At 35.5% G+C, this 13,476-nt stretch overlaps 1 protein-coding gene across 4 annotated transcripts in view; it reads left to right on the top strand.

Moving 5' to 3' along the window:
• Window positions 1-13,476, top strand: part of PIBF1 (progesterone immunomodulatory binding factor 1) — a 135,247-nt gene that overhangs the window by 40,488 nt on the left and 81,283 nt on the right. The gene's annotated exons all lie outside the window — the stretch shown is intronic.

Genomic DNA, 13,476 nt, shown 5'->3' with positions numbered 1-13,476 from the left:
TAAGTATCTTTTAAAAATGAAAATAAATCTTAAAATGCAAGTACATTTATACTCAAAGTTTTAAGGAAGAGGAATGACCGGTGTGGCTTTCTGCTTACAAAGAATAATTTAAATTACAAGAATTTTGTTTAAATGAAGTTACAGATTTAATTCTAGTAGGTTGTTTTTTTGTTTTTGTTTTTGTTTTTTTTCCCATTACCAGCATGGTAACAATGTGGACATTTGATTCTTCTCTCACAATCCTGTAAAGACAGGCAGCCGTCATTATGCCTCTCACAGAAAAGGTGTATTTCATGCTGTGCCATGAAAGTGCTCAAACTCTGAACTTCTTTATTTTTTTTTTTCTGGTTGAAGATGTAAAGTTATCTATTATGATGACTTTTTCTAAAGTGTGGATAAAGAGCAACAGTCATGAACTGTTATGCTTATTACATGCTTCTTACTGCTCTCTTTTCTCCCTCTTTCGTATTCAATATGTAAAGCACAGTATCTGTATGAAGCTACAATTCTGTTCATATCGACAGGGGAAAACTGTTATTCTCTGCTGATTCACAAGCAGTTTGCTATCTTGCTTTGCAGCACCTTCGCTTTTTGCAGATTTAGAATGTTAGATACGGTAAATAATGGGCTAATTTAAAACTACTGACCATAATCAAAGCTGTTCAGGGTAAGTTCATCATATGTGCTTAATCTTCGCGCTTGATTTGTTATCAACATCTTTGTTCCATAAAGAAAAGCACAGTGCTTTAACCAGCTATGCCACTCAGTCATCTTGTTAAAGGAAGTACTTGATGTAAACTTGTTTGCTTGGAGATGTTTCTAGCTGTGCTTAATAATCTGTTAATTAACAATAAAATGTTAATTTAAGCATAGGCACAAATTACTTAAAAACCTTTTTTTAATGCATAACTACATTACAGTGATAATACTAGTGAAGGATCTACATTGCCCCAGGATCACTCATGTGATGTGTCTTTTTTTTTTTTTTTTTTTTTTTACTATTTGTCATCATCTTGGTTAAAACACTTGTGCTTCCATCCTACTATAATTTTTTCCATAAATAAGTATTCAAATAAAACTCCTATTTCCACTCTTAAAATGTTGATTAGTACAATTTTGGGAGTTCAAAGCAACAGGTTACTCCCCAGATGATTAGGGTTGTTGTTTTTTTTTTAAATCTGTTTAGGAAAATGAAAAGGCCATATTTCACATCTTTAAAATAAAGGCATAGCTTTAAAAATACCACTCTTCCAAGACCGTAGAGTTGTCAAGACTGTGACTTTCTCCACATTCCAAATAATTTATCCAAATTGTACTGCAAAATAATAAATTCACATAATAAGATGGAATGAAAAATTCCAACGTCTGAGTTTACAGCTCTATATAACAAAGAAATTTTCTAACATAACCAGAACATCCACGAATAAAAAAGGAATACTTGTGTTGTCCATTATTGTATTTAAGTGAATATAACAGCTCTGCTTTATTGAAAACAAGTTGACTCATCGTAGTTTCCACTGGTATCATAATCTATATAAGCAAACATGTTTGAAAGCTTCAGGATTATGTGGAATGTTGACTGGCCTGAATTCTGGTTAAATTAAGCCCCCAGCAAATCTTGTGATCAGAAGTGTAACTAATGCCCAATTTACCAGTCAGGTGCAGTTATTTCCATTTTGCTTACTGATATAAGCAACAATAATAATAAAAAAAAGCAATAGCTTTTTGTAAATAGCTGCTTACAAATGCTGATAAAGTACTTAATGATAGTATTTGTGGAAGGCTATATTGGTAAAGAATCTGCTGTTTCTACCTCAGAGTAGATCACTGTGATGTTAGGATGCAGTATTTGTTTCTTCTTTGATACTAAACAGTTGTGAATTCTGTGTGAGAATATGCTTCATTTACCTCCAATGAAATTAAAAAATCAATATTTTGGATTAAATTGCCGTCAGTGTTAAACCTTGAAGGAAATTGAAGACCAAATAGAAATGTTTTCATTTTGCTTCAAGTTGCTGATATTATTACTGTTTCTAATTTTAAAGCTATATGAACTCAATTAACTCAATTGAATGTTTTGAGGTTGAATGGAGAGGGTCACTTCATTATACTTCCATCTTCTACTGCAAGGCTAAGTCGCAATACTAAATGTATGCCAACTTTTTCTTAGTTTGAATATTTCTTAAGTATTATTTTCAAAATAATGGCCTTTAATCTCCTTACCAGAAAGCAAACCAACAGAAAACTCCTTTGATTATTCACTTTTTTTAAACCTTGAGGAGTATAATTTCTTCTTCCAGAACTGTAGCTCAGCTTTATATGTGTATCTGTGGAAAATGGTTTTATAAAAAAAAATCAGAAATATTGGGAATAGCAAGGAAACACCTATACAGTATGCAGGTGTATTTTTGGTTATATTTTGTTTTCTTGTGTTTTTTTTTTTAATAAAATCTTTTTTTAGTGATCAAACAAGAAAATCTTAACTCTTCTTCAGTTAGTTCATTGCTGCTCATGGGATGTACTTGAAGTGATTTTTCTTGTTTTGTGTTCGGACTCATAAAATGAGATGTGCTGAAAATTGGTAGTAGTTAAATACTAGTAGGAGAAGAAGAAATACAATGTTCGCAGACATTTTTTTTTTATCAAAATACACATTTTTGTCCATAGTTGAGGACAGTATTACCAGGCTACATAGACTTATTTTCTGATACACTGCAGCTACTCGACGTAAAACTGAACAGACGCTGTAAAATACTGGGAATTTTCTTACTGTTTATTGTATGTGCTTTGTATCCCTTTAAAAACCTCGAATAAGGAATGTAAATATGTACCATAAAATCAGCTGTCTCAGTCACCACAATTTTCAGGCACTCACTTAACTATTACAGTTTTCTAGTATTTCAGCTCGTTATATGACAATTCTGTTGTATTATCCAGCTTATTCAGCCTCTTTTCATCATTGTCTTCAGTGAACTACCTACTACTGTTTATTTATTTATTTATCTTAGCATTAAGTTTCAACGTTATTAAAACTATAGCATTCTGACTGTAAAATCTGTTATTGTAGCCATCACGTTTAGATTATCATTTCATCTTTCAAAATTCTGTTGCTGCATGGCATGTAATGTATAATACAAGTAGTATGGGATAAGGCCTGAAACAGATCTGGTAGCTTTAAAGCACAAAGGACATCGAAATCTAAGTTAGGAATTAAAATCGTTCTGTGTTTTTCCTCTGGGCGTACTTTCAGGAAGCTGTCTTCCGTGTAACATTCAAAACATTTTGACAGAACCCTAACTAAAGTTGAGGGTGAATCAGACCGTTATGATATACACTTCTTCAATCTTAGTATCTCAATAACAATAAACGTTTTAGAATCAAGTGGGTAAATTCGGAATCTGATCACCTTCCTCTTAATTGGATAACTGGTAAAGAACAGTTTGTCTAACTAGGTGTTTATATGGTGGTCTGAGAAGGGAGTTAAAGCCTCATCATCTTGCAGACCTCCTAGTAAACCCATGGGAAACTCCCCAGAATATTAGACGTAGAGACTAACATTTATCTCAACTTTGGGCAGAGCTTGTCATCCACAGAGTCAAATTCAAACTGTTGAGAAAGAGGTATAAATGGGAAGCTAACTGCTACTCTTAGCCTACTCCTCACTTGTTGGTAGTGACACCTGTTTGATGCAAGTAACACTCAACAATATGAAAAACACTAGCACATTGTTATGTAGTGGAGGATAGTTAGTCTGTGTGATGAGTATTCTGTAAACGAGGAACCATCATGCTTGTGTTCATGAATGCTACCAAAGCAATATACCTCTTTGAGCCAAGGTATTTTGAGACAAGCCATGAGCTACCAGGAGCTGTTTGCCTTTGACAGTAGTCTATCCAGTACTGGGATACCCCTAACTGATGATAATTATATTGAAGACTTACCAAAGAAAAGGGACAATATGGTATTTACAGGTGGTATTTACAACTGATGAAACCATCATGAGAGTCTTTGTCATCCTGTGTGATGTTTGCTCTCTCTGTGAGATCAATCTGTCTGTTGACCAGGAAGAGAATAGGAAAATCAGGGCTGAAGAACTGACTTCCTTTTTGCATGATCTTATTTCTAGCTATTATTTCCTTTGGTCAGAGTTGGCTCAGAGTTGTTTACATTCAGGGACCAGCAAATTTTTTTTGAAACTATATGCCATCAACACTGAAATATTGCATCGCATACTAGATATTGAGATGTCTGTGTCCTTTAGCTTACGCTGAGGAAAGCTGCTTAAATACTTTCTGTTTTTTTAGCTAAATAAGCTGGTGGCACAGTAATGCCTACTTATGTGACTATCTGGTTAACCGTAAGAATGTTCTGTGAAGCAACTAAAATGAATGCGCAATTAATGTTTAATGCATAGTTAACCAGAGTTTAATTTCTTGCTAAACAATAACTTGGTCTGTGGGATCCTTGTGACATGTTAGCAGAATTTTTAGCAAATAGTATGTAGCAGTATTGGCACTTAGATGTACTGTGATGTTTGAGTCCTGGGGATACCAGAATGGGGTGGTACTAGTTTGAGATATTTATGATATCAGTGAGTGTACAGTTGTGAAGTGTTTTTTTATATCTAAAAAAAAAAAGTTACTTACAAGCCAAAGTTCAGCCAGACTTAATTGAGATGGGATTATTTATTCAGAGTGGGGCTCTGAGAGCAGCACTAAATGAAAGTGGGGAGGTTGCTGCTGGTGATGATTAGTGAGAGTATTTGTAATTCCAGAGAAAAGGTGCGGTGCGAGGAATTGAACAAATCTACCAGAGGTGGTATGGAAGGGTACATCTGATAGAGTTGTAGGCAGATTTTCAAACAAAAAACTTCTTTTGTAGATCTCCATAGTGCTAGGTAAAATTCTTAGAAATTGCTCATGTGAACATATGTTGTCTACTCCTTTCATATTACCTCTGCTTGTTAGCAAGTTTTTGTAATTGAAATGAAGCTGATGATGATGACTGAAGATGATGTTGCACACAGTCTGCACAGACATTTTTGATGAAGCATGAAGAACGTAGGGACTGTGTATGCATGTGCCCTTACTAGGTAATCCAGAAGCAAAAAAAATCTGTAGCTTCTATCAGCTCCTCACCTACAGAATAAAAATACTTGCAGGCAGGAAAACTCGAGAAACTTTCTCTTAAGAGTGAGTAAGCATTTTAAACTTCATCATCAAATGGCAGAATAACTGTGGAAATAAAAGTATTGGAGATATTGTGTGAGTTCCTCTGAGATGAAGCTTGGGTGCCATGTAAAATACATACACATTTCAGTCATTTTAGTGTTTTTATAAAGTGTTAGATTTCATAACTTAGATATCAAATGTAAATTATGAAATGTAAGGTGTCCTTAATTTCCTTAACTACTGTTACTGTCTATTTGTATATCTTTTAAAATATTTGCATACTAAATACATGGTAAAAATGCTGCAACTTGTAGCTAATATTGTAACAGAAATACTACTGCATATATCTTAATGTAGTTTAAGCTTTGATGTGGAACTCTGCAGTTGTTTTCAGGGATATTCTGTTTCATGGAAGGTGTCCATTGCCATGGGTAAACAGATGAAAACAGTGATTCATCTGATTCATTCCTTCTGAAATTTTGCTTGTTAGTTGTGGCTTCTCTGGGATAGGAAACAGCTCTAGATAATAAGCTTAAAGATGATTTAGAAAGTTGCATTTTCCCATTTTTTCTTGGTTGCCAAAATCATTAGAATTGGTTTTGGATTGTAGAGAGAGGAAGAATTTTTCCTATTCAAATCCCTATGGGAAAAAGAAAACATTTTGATTGTGCAAAATGATACTGTGAGTAGTGAAAGTAATTAGAAGCCCTCATTCTTCTCTTCGTGCTCCCTAACTTCAGACATATAAATGACTGTCAAATCTCCAACCATACTCAGTATAAACTATTTCTCTAGGATTAAAAAAAAGGTGACTGATCTAAATTTTATGTCTCTTTGAGATGCCCAAAATTAGATGAAGCTTAGATTGATGTCTTAATTATAAGATCTTTACATCTAGAAGTACATGAGGAATAACAGCATCACAGAATGACCAGGGTTGGAAGGGACCTCCAGGATCATGAATCTCCAACTCCCTTGCTACATGCAGGGTCACCAACCTCCCCATTTAATACCAGGCTGCCCAGGGCCCCATCCAATCTGGCCTTGAACACCTCCAGGGATGGGGCATCCACATCCTCTCTGGGCAGCCTGTTCCTGCACCTCACCACTCTCTCTGTAAAGAACTTCCCCCGACATCCAACCGAAATCTTCCCTCCTTCAACTTACAACCATTTCCACTTGTCCTGCAGTTATGAACCCTTTCAAAGAGTTGATTCCTCTCCTGTTTATGGGCTCCCTTTAGGTGCTGAAAGTCTGCAATGAGGTCACCCTGCAGCCTTCCTTTCTCCAGGCTGAACAAGCCCAGCTCCCTCAGCCTGTCTTTGTAGCCTGTCTTTGTAGGGGAGGTGCTCCAACCCCCTGATCATCTTTGTAATATTACATTGTTTTTTGTTGCATATTCATGAAGGACTTTTTTACTACAGGTGGTGTACTTTTTATAAGATTGTGGCTTGGATTTGCACATTCCAGTGCTGTTGCTTATGACACTGTTCCCATTCACAGGTTCTGGATTCTGGGTCTGATTTCTGTGTTATGTTGAAGTTTTGGGCTTTTTACAAAGCATTCCGTATGCGTAGATAATGAGGTAAATATCAGGTTTATTTTCTTGGAGCTGGATGGCTTCTCTCCATTAAAATAAAGAAATAGCTTTTTCAAGTAGTTCATTTGCTGCAAGATACTTGCTTCATTAAAATGTGCAAATGAACAGAAGGTAGCTATGTTGTGGCAATCAGTGTGCCTGCTAATCTGCTTGTTTGGTTGGTTGTTTTATTTACTTCTCAAAGCAATCTCTAGCGTTTCTTTTGTTGATTTTCTCAAAAGGACAAAGCAGTTTTAATTTATCCATTGAAATATGCAAAAATAATGGCAATCTTTTTTTTATTATTGTAAAGTTGCTATCTTTTGGCAAAGTGATTTGTGAGTTATTTTTAAAAACAGCTTTTACATTTGTCTTTGTAAGTCTCTTTTGTAGTGCCAGCTGTCTAAATCTTTTCATAAACTCCAGTTAAAGGAAGCATATTTTCCGTCATTATTTTAAAATATAATGTTTACTGGAAGGGCAGTCTAGTGAATTCCCACAGATGAAGTGTGAGTGCATTTCTCCCACTTGCAAATGAGTTCTTATTTCCTACAGTACATATTCTGATACCACAGTGAGTCATTTTCATCATGTTTTAGTTTAGCTTCTAAAACATTTTAAAACTTGGCAGATGCATGTAAATGAGCTTTGCATCCAGTTTTAGAAACTGCTTCCAAATAATCTACTAACATGATGACTGTGAATAGACCTTTTAGAATGCAGAAGTGTTCTTTGTGATAAGCCTAAAATCATTTGCAGAGATCTTTTTGTTGCTGTTATTGATGATGATGATGATGTTTGTTTTTATCTTTAGCATGTTTCAGTTTAACTATTCAGGAAATCAGACAAAATACTTTGGTGAAAGACGCTTGAGTTTTATAGACAAAGTGTTGTTAAATAGATTGTTTTAGCCAAGCAAGTGGTAGCTTTCTTTGCAAACTGAACCTTGTAAAATTTCATGCTATTTTATTTTTAAGTCTACAATTTTCTTATTGCCATCTCTGTTTTAAAATAATGTTATTATGCCATGTGTTATTCTATACCTTAATCTGCTCCTTAATGTGTAAGCTTGGCAATTTCATAATTCGAATATTAAAACTCATTACTAAATAGCTCATATGTTTAAAAGAAAACTATGAGTAACAGGAGTAGAATGGGATGAAAATTAGGAAGACATAACAGGCATAGTTAGATTAAATAAAAAAAAAAAAGCACCTCATTTGTCAGAAAATATTTTAATATTTTTATTTATCAGTTACTTAAATAATATTTGTTATTTTAAGTTTCCTGTCTTGGTTTTCTGGTGTCTGGAAAATTTATTATGATAAGAGCTTAAATACTTTACTCAGTTGTTGATACCCTATGTTTAGATGCACTCCCATTTCTGTAGTCTGGATTTGGATGCCATCCTAAATTTTGTCCAGTTGTTGGCAGCATTTGTTTTGCCAGTCTGATATTCACAGTAGGGCTAACTTTGCAAATCTGTGGTTCTCTCCTCCAGCTTTAACCATATGCATGTATTCCACATTGCAACACAATATTATCACTAAGTTGCTCTTACTGTAATTGCTACCCTTAAAAATATCTTCAGCATTTTAATAGAAGCAGAAGAAGATGGGGAAAACATTTTAAACATTTTAAACTTGGATTACTAAGGCTTTCATTGTATATTTCCCCAAATCCTTTTTCCATTGGTTGTGCCATGTAACATATATAGGAAACCTACTTCAAAACCCTGTAACATCCTCCATTGTCTTGAATGCATTTAACTTTTCATCCAGGAGAATTTTTTTTATTTTTAAAGTTTGGGAGAAGTTAATTTAGGGAATCAAGAGTCAATTATTTTGTGAGAGAAAATGAGACAATATTCTACTATATTTGTTATGAAGCTTACAAAAAATTAATGGTAGGCAAAAGAGGAAATGTAATAAGGATGAGGGGTGGGAAAAAGCCATAATGAGAATGAAAATGAGAAGAGACAAAAGAGCAGTCTTGAAAACTTTATTGTTTAGGATTCATGCTATTTGCCAGTCTTACTCTTTGGAAGACTTATCAGTGCCAAGCAGGCACAAGACTTGTATGAAGGGATTTAGTTATTGAAGGCAGTGTATTAGTGGTGGTAAAGTCCATTTCTCTGTTCTGCCCACATAGTTCTGTCCAGCTATTTTCAGAGGCTGAAACTGTGAATCTTATCAATCTTAATTTCTATGCATTTTGCTTAGTCAAGGTGAATACCTCTTTTTGATTCTAAAATATTTTTACCAGATAATTTTTTGGCTGATGCTTTGCTAGAACCCTTGAAAATACTGTGGTTTTGTTTCCTAGTAAAAGTCTGTTTAGTTCGTAACACCATTTCAGATTTTATTTTTAAATGTAATCGACTGATGGACTTTGTATGAATTTGGAAATTAATTTTTGAGAAAAGCAGTTAAGTGCAACATGGATGTGACTTGCAGCACTCTTGTTTAACTTCACATTCTTGCACTGGGATGAAATAAGTCATGCCTACAAAATACTTGTTTTCCCCCACTGGCTTAGAAAAGAAGTCTACATGATTAGCTCAGATCACAGAATAATAGAATAGTGTGGGTTGGAAGGGATCTTTAAGATCACCTAGTTCCAGCCTCCTGCTATAGGCAGGGACACCTCCCTCTAGACCATGCTCATAGCCCCATCCAGCCTGGACTTCAATGCTTCCAGAGAGGAGGCATTCACAACTTCTCTGGGCAACCTGTTCCAGTGTCTCACCACCCTCATAGTAAAGAATTTCTTCCTAATATTTAGTCTAAATCTATCATCTTCCAGTTCAAAACTGTTTCCCTTGTCCTTCACCAACATTCTTACTGAGTCCTGTTCTATACAGAATATTTAAATATTTGGCAGATGTTGATCATTAAATTAAACCTTTTCATTGCAAGTACAGTAATTTTTTTTTTTAATGAACTGTAGTGTCTTCCATGATTAGTAGAGAAACAGAAGTTCATTGAGTTTATATATACAGTTGTGATTATACAGAGGATTAAATCTCATTAATGAACCTGCAAAATGTGGGAAGACATGCTTCAAAATTAGCTCATGTTAATTATGTACTTCACATACATGTAAGTTTCTTTGGTTCTAAATGTATAACAATACCATTAAGGAAAGTATGCATAACTATATTTAAATTTTAGTGCATTGTTGATGAGTACAGATTTTGCACGTACTAATGGTTTTCCAGCAGGTTGCCACAGTAACATCTGGGGGCAGATTTTCCTTGACTAGATTCCACTGAAGTCTTACCAATACCTTTTGTTCTCAAGCACCACCTAACCTCAGAGGCACTTAAAATCAGCCTGAATTCCAAGTTGGAGCACATCTGGATGGAATTCGGCGTACATACTCGGAAGTGTCCTGGTTTGGAAACCTAAGTACTTATTTTGATAAGGGCAGGAAGGTGCTTGAACTCTGTTCAAGTCCCTGGAGGGTGTTTTTTTATTAGGTTGTAGCTAACTCATGCAATAGAACTGAGTTCACTCCAGAGCACTGTTAGTAGTGGTAATTGCTAAGCTTGCCTCTTTTTTTAACATGTTGTGAGCACTCATCCAGGAAGTTCAAGACTTTGGTCCTTTCCCTCTCTTTCTCCCTAGTTACTTGTTGTTACTAGGATGTTAGTCCATTTGCCTGAACAACTGGCAGCAAGTGTTGCTATGAGTTAACTCTGTGTGGGTCAAAGCAAATGGTGCAAAAGAGAACAATAAGTTATTTTTGGTTTTGTGAAATCTAATCGTACAAATACACACAAAACCATAAAAATACAGTTAAAATACACATTTCAGAAAAGTTATATTTACACACTTACAGCTGTAAGGCTTTTTGCATTTATTTTTCCATTATTTAAATAAAAACACTGATGTGGATACTGGAAATAAAAAAGTTTACTTGTAATATTTATAAGCCTTAGAAACTTTACAGAGAATGAACCTCCAGGATGTTTCATTCTTTTGTCATTTCTTATAATCATATTTTCGTAAATTAAACAAATTTCCACTATTCCTAGTGGGAGCTATTTTAGTTGTCAGTGTTCAGATGAGATTTTAATTCCTGTTATAATGTTATTTTCCTGGATTTTAGCAAGTGGTTCTGTGCCAGCATTAGTCCTTAAATATCTGTTGTTTTGGATGCTTACCTGCTCATAAAAGTCCTTGTCAGACTTGATTTTTCTACTGTAGCTTATCTCATTTCTCATGGGATAGGTTCCTTGTTGTCTTCAACATATGAGTAGCATTTTGTTTAATCTTGACCTTACTTCAACATAGATCTGAAGTGTTCCAGTTAATTTCCTGCTGTATCTTTTATGATACCATCATTTCCACTGGATGTACCATAGTGATTCCTGGAATTGTATGCTTTTTGCATAGCTGGATCATATTAATAGTTCAGTTATCCCGAAGTCATGTGATGTATCTAGATCTTTTTGCTCCGTCTTCTCTCTCTAAGCATCTGGATTTTGGGTCAGAATAGTCAGTGTCTTCTGTTTTCTAGGCCTGCTCTAAGTCCTGGATTTGTAATGCATTCTTACTTGTTTTTATATGGTTATGTTACTCATTTGTAAATCACCCTCCAGCTTATTAGAGAGGCACATCATTCTGGAAGGTTCTAAACATTACAACTCATCTAAATGCAAGTGTACTAAGAAGAGTTGCAAATGTACAAGATATTGTTATAGTCAGTGGAGACAGTAAATGCAGTTAGCGAGGTTTAGAGAGCTTTTCAGCTGACCAAATAAAAGTTGCTGTTTCAGGGCTGCAGGGTTCATTGGTTATATTGAGGACCTAACTTACACATAGATACCTGTTCACCTCTAGGCAGCCTGTGCTCTCATCACCCACACGGTACATAAGTGCTTCCTGGTGTTCTGAGGAAACTTCCTGTGTTGTAGTTTCTATCTGTTGCCTCTGATTCTACCGCTGGGCACTGCTCCATCCTCTTTGCACCTTCCCATCAGATATGCATGTTCATTGACAGTGTTCTTGCTGATTCTTCCCTTGTCCAGGCTAAACAGTCTTAAGTCTCTCAGACTTTCAGAGAATCTCCAGTACCATAATTTACATGACCTTTCATTGGGCTCTCTCCATAATTTCCCTGTACCAGTGGACTCAGAACTGGACACAGTACTCCAGATCCGGCCTTCCAGTGCTCAGCAGAGGGGAAGAATTGCTTCTCTTGACCTGCTGGCAGTACTTTGCGTGGTACAGCTAAGGATACCACCAGCCTTCTTTGCATCCTGGACACACTACTAACTCCTGTTCAACTTGGTGTCTACCAGATCTTGCAAGTATCTTTCTGCAGAGCTGCTTTCCAGCTGATCTGCATCCAGCATGTACTGGTGTTTGGAGTTGTTCCTCCCTTGTTACAGGACTCTGCATTTCTTGATGAGCTTCATGAAGTTATTGTCAGACCTGTCCTGGCCTGTCCCCCTCTGGATGGCAGTACAACCCTTTGGTAGAACAGTCACTCTCCACTCAGTTTTGTGTCATCAGTAAGTTTGCTGAGGGTGCACTGCCCCATCTTCTAGATCACTAACATTAATTATGTTGAACAGGACTGGACCTTTTGGGTACACGGTTAGTTACTGGCGTCCAACTAGACTTCATACCACTGACCACTAGCCCCTTTACCTGACCGTTTAGTTTTCAGTCCACTTCACACTGTTTATCAACCTTCCTCCATCAGCTTCTCTGTGAAGATTTTACAGAATACAGCATAAAAATGTTTAATGTCCTAAACACAAGCATCCAGTATCAAATAGGGTATTTGGATGTTCACAGGGTTGACAAATAGCATTTGCACTTTTGAAGCAGCAGTTAAACTAGATGGAATTCTTAAGTCATGAGTGGGGGAGTAATTGAGTCAAACCTGTAAATTTTGACAAGTTTAATCACAACTCCAAATGCATAATGAATTTGTAGAATTATGTATATAGCCACCTTTCCATTGCTTATATAGAGGATAAAAGCATTCTTTACTTTTTTTTGTTTTTTATTTACTTATTTGTTTATTTTTATTTAACGGACAAGCAAGGAGAAAAAGAACAGCAGCAAAATTTCTCACAATAACTGTTGTACCAGATTTCTGGACAAGCTGAAGTATAGGAGGAATTCATATTACATTTGGAAATAACCAAATAAGAAAAGTAGGCAGTTTTTAATAAGGATCTTCAAAGCACTTTTATTGTCAATTATTTTGGGGTTGCTGCCACTGTATTTTATTACATTAGCCAGGATGATAAACGGCATTAGAGAGATTGTCAGCAAAAATCTGTTTTGGTGCACAAAGAATCTCTTTGCTCAAATTCTAAGCCAGAAGATAAAGCACGTTCAGGTACAGAAATACTCAGCTGTTGTAGTCACTGATTTCTTAGTAGTTCTGAGATAGTTGGCTACAATATAAATGATTGTTTAAGTGTTACCATGGACTCATTTTAGCATGAAATGGACAGGACATGTATTTGTGGTGTGACACTGAACTGGCAAAATTAATATTTTTATTATCTTTGTACTCAGAAGTAGAAGAAGAACTGTACAGAACATTATCCTTATCATGTATTTCTGTTCTTAGTTGTCATAAATGTATACAGCGGATATAGCAATTAACTATATTATGTAGGCAAATAACACTCTTTAATTTAGAAACTATAAGCAGCTAGTACAATAATACAATAAAAGGCGATGTCACATGAATGTC

Source organism: Centrocercus urophasianus, unplaced genomic scaffold (genome assembly GCF_019232065.1).
Source record: "Centrocercus urophasianus isolate 14NV4802_14NV808 unplaced genomic scaffold, USGS_Curo_1.0 seq_9, whole genome shotgun sequence".
NCBI classification, from domain to species: Eukaryota; Metazoa; Chordata; class Aves; order Galliformes; family Phasianidae; genus Centrocercus; species Centrocercus urophasianus.
The sequence above is the reverse complement of the archived record's forward strand: the minus strand, read 5'-3'. Positions and strand labels throughout refer to the sequence as shown.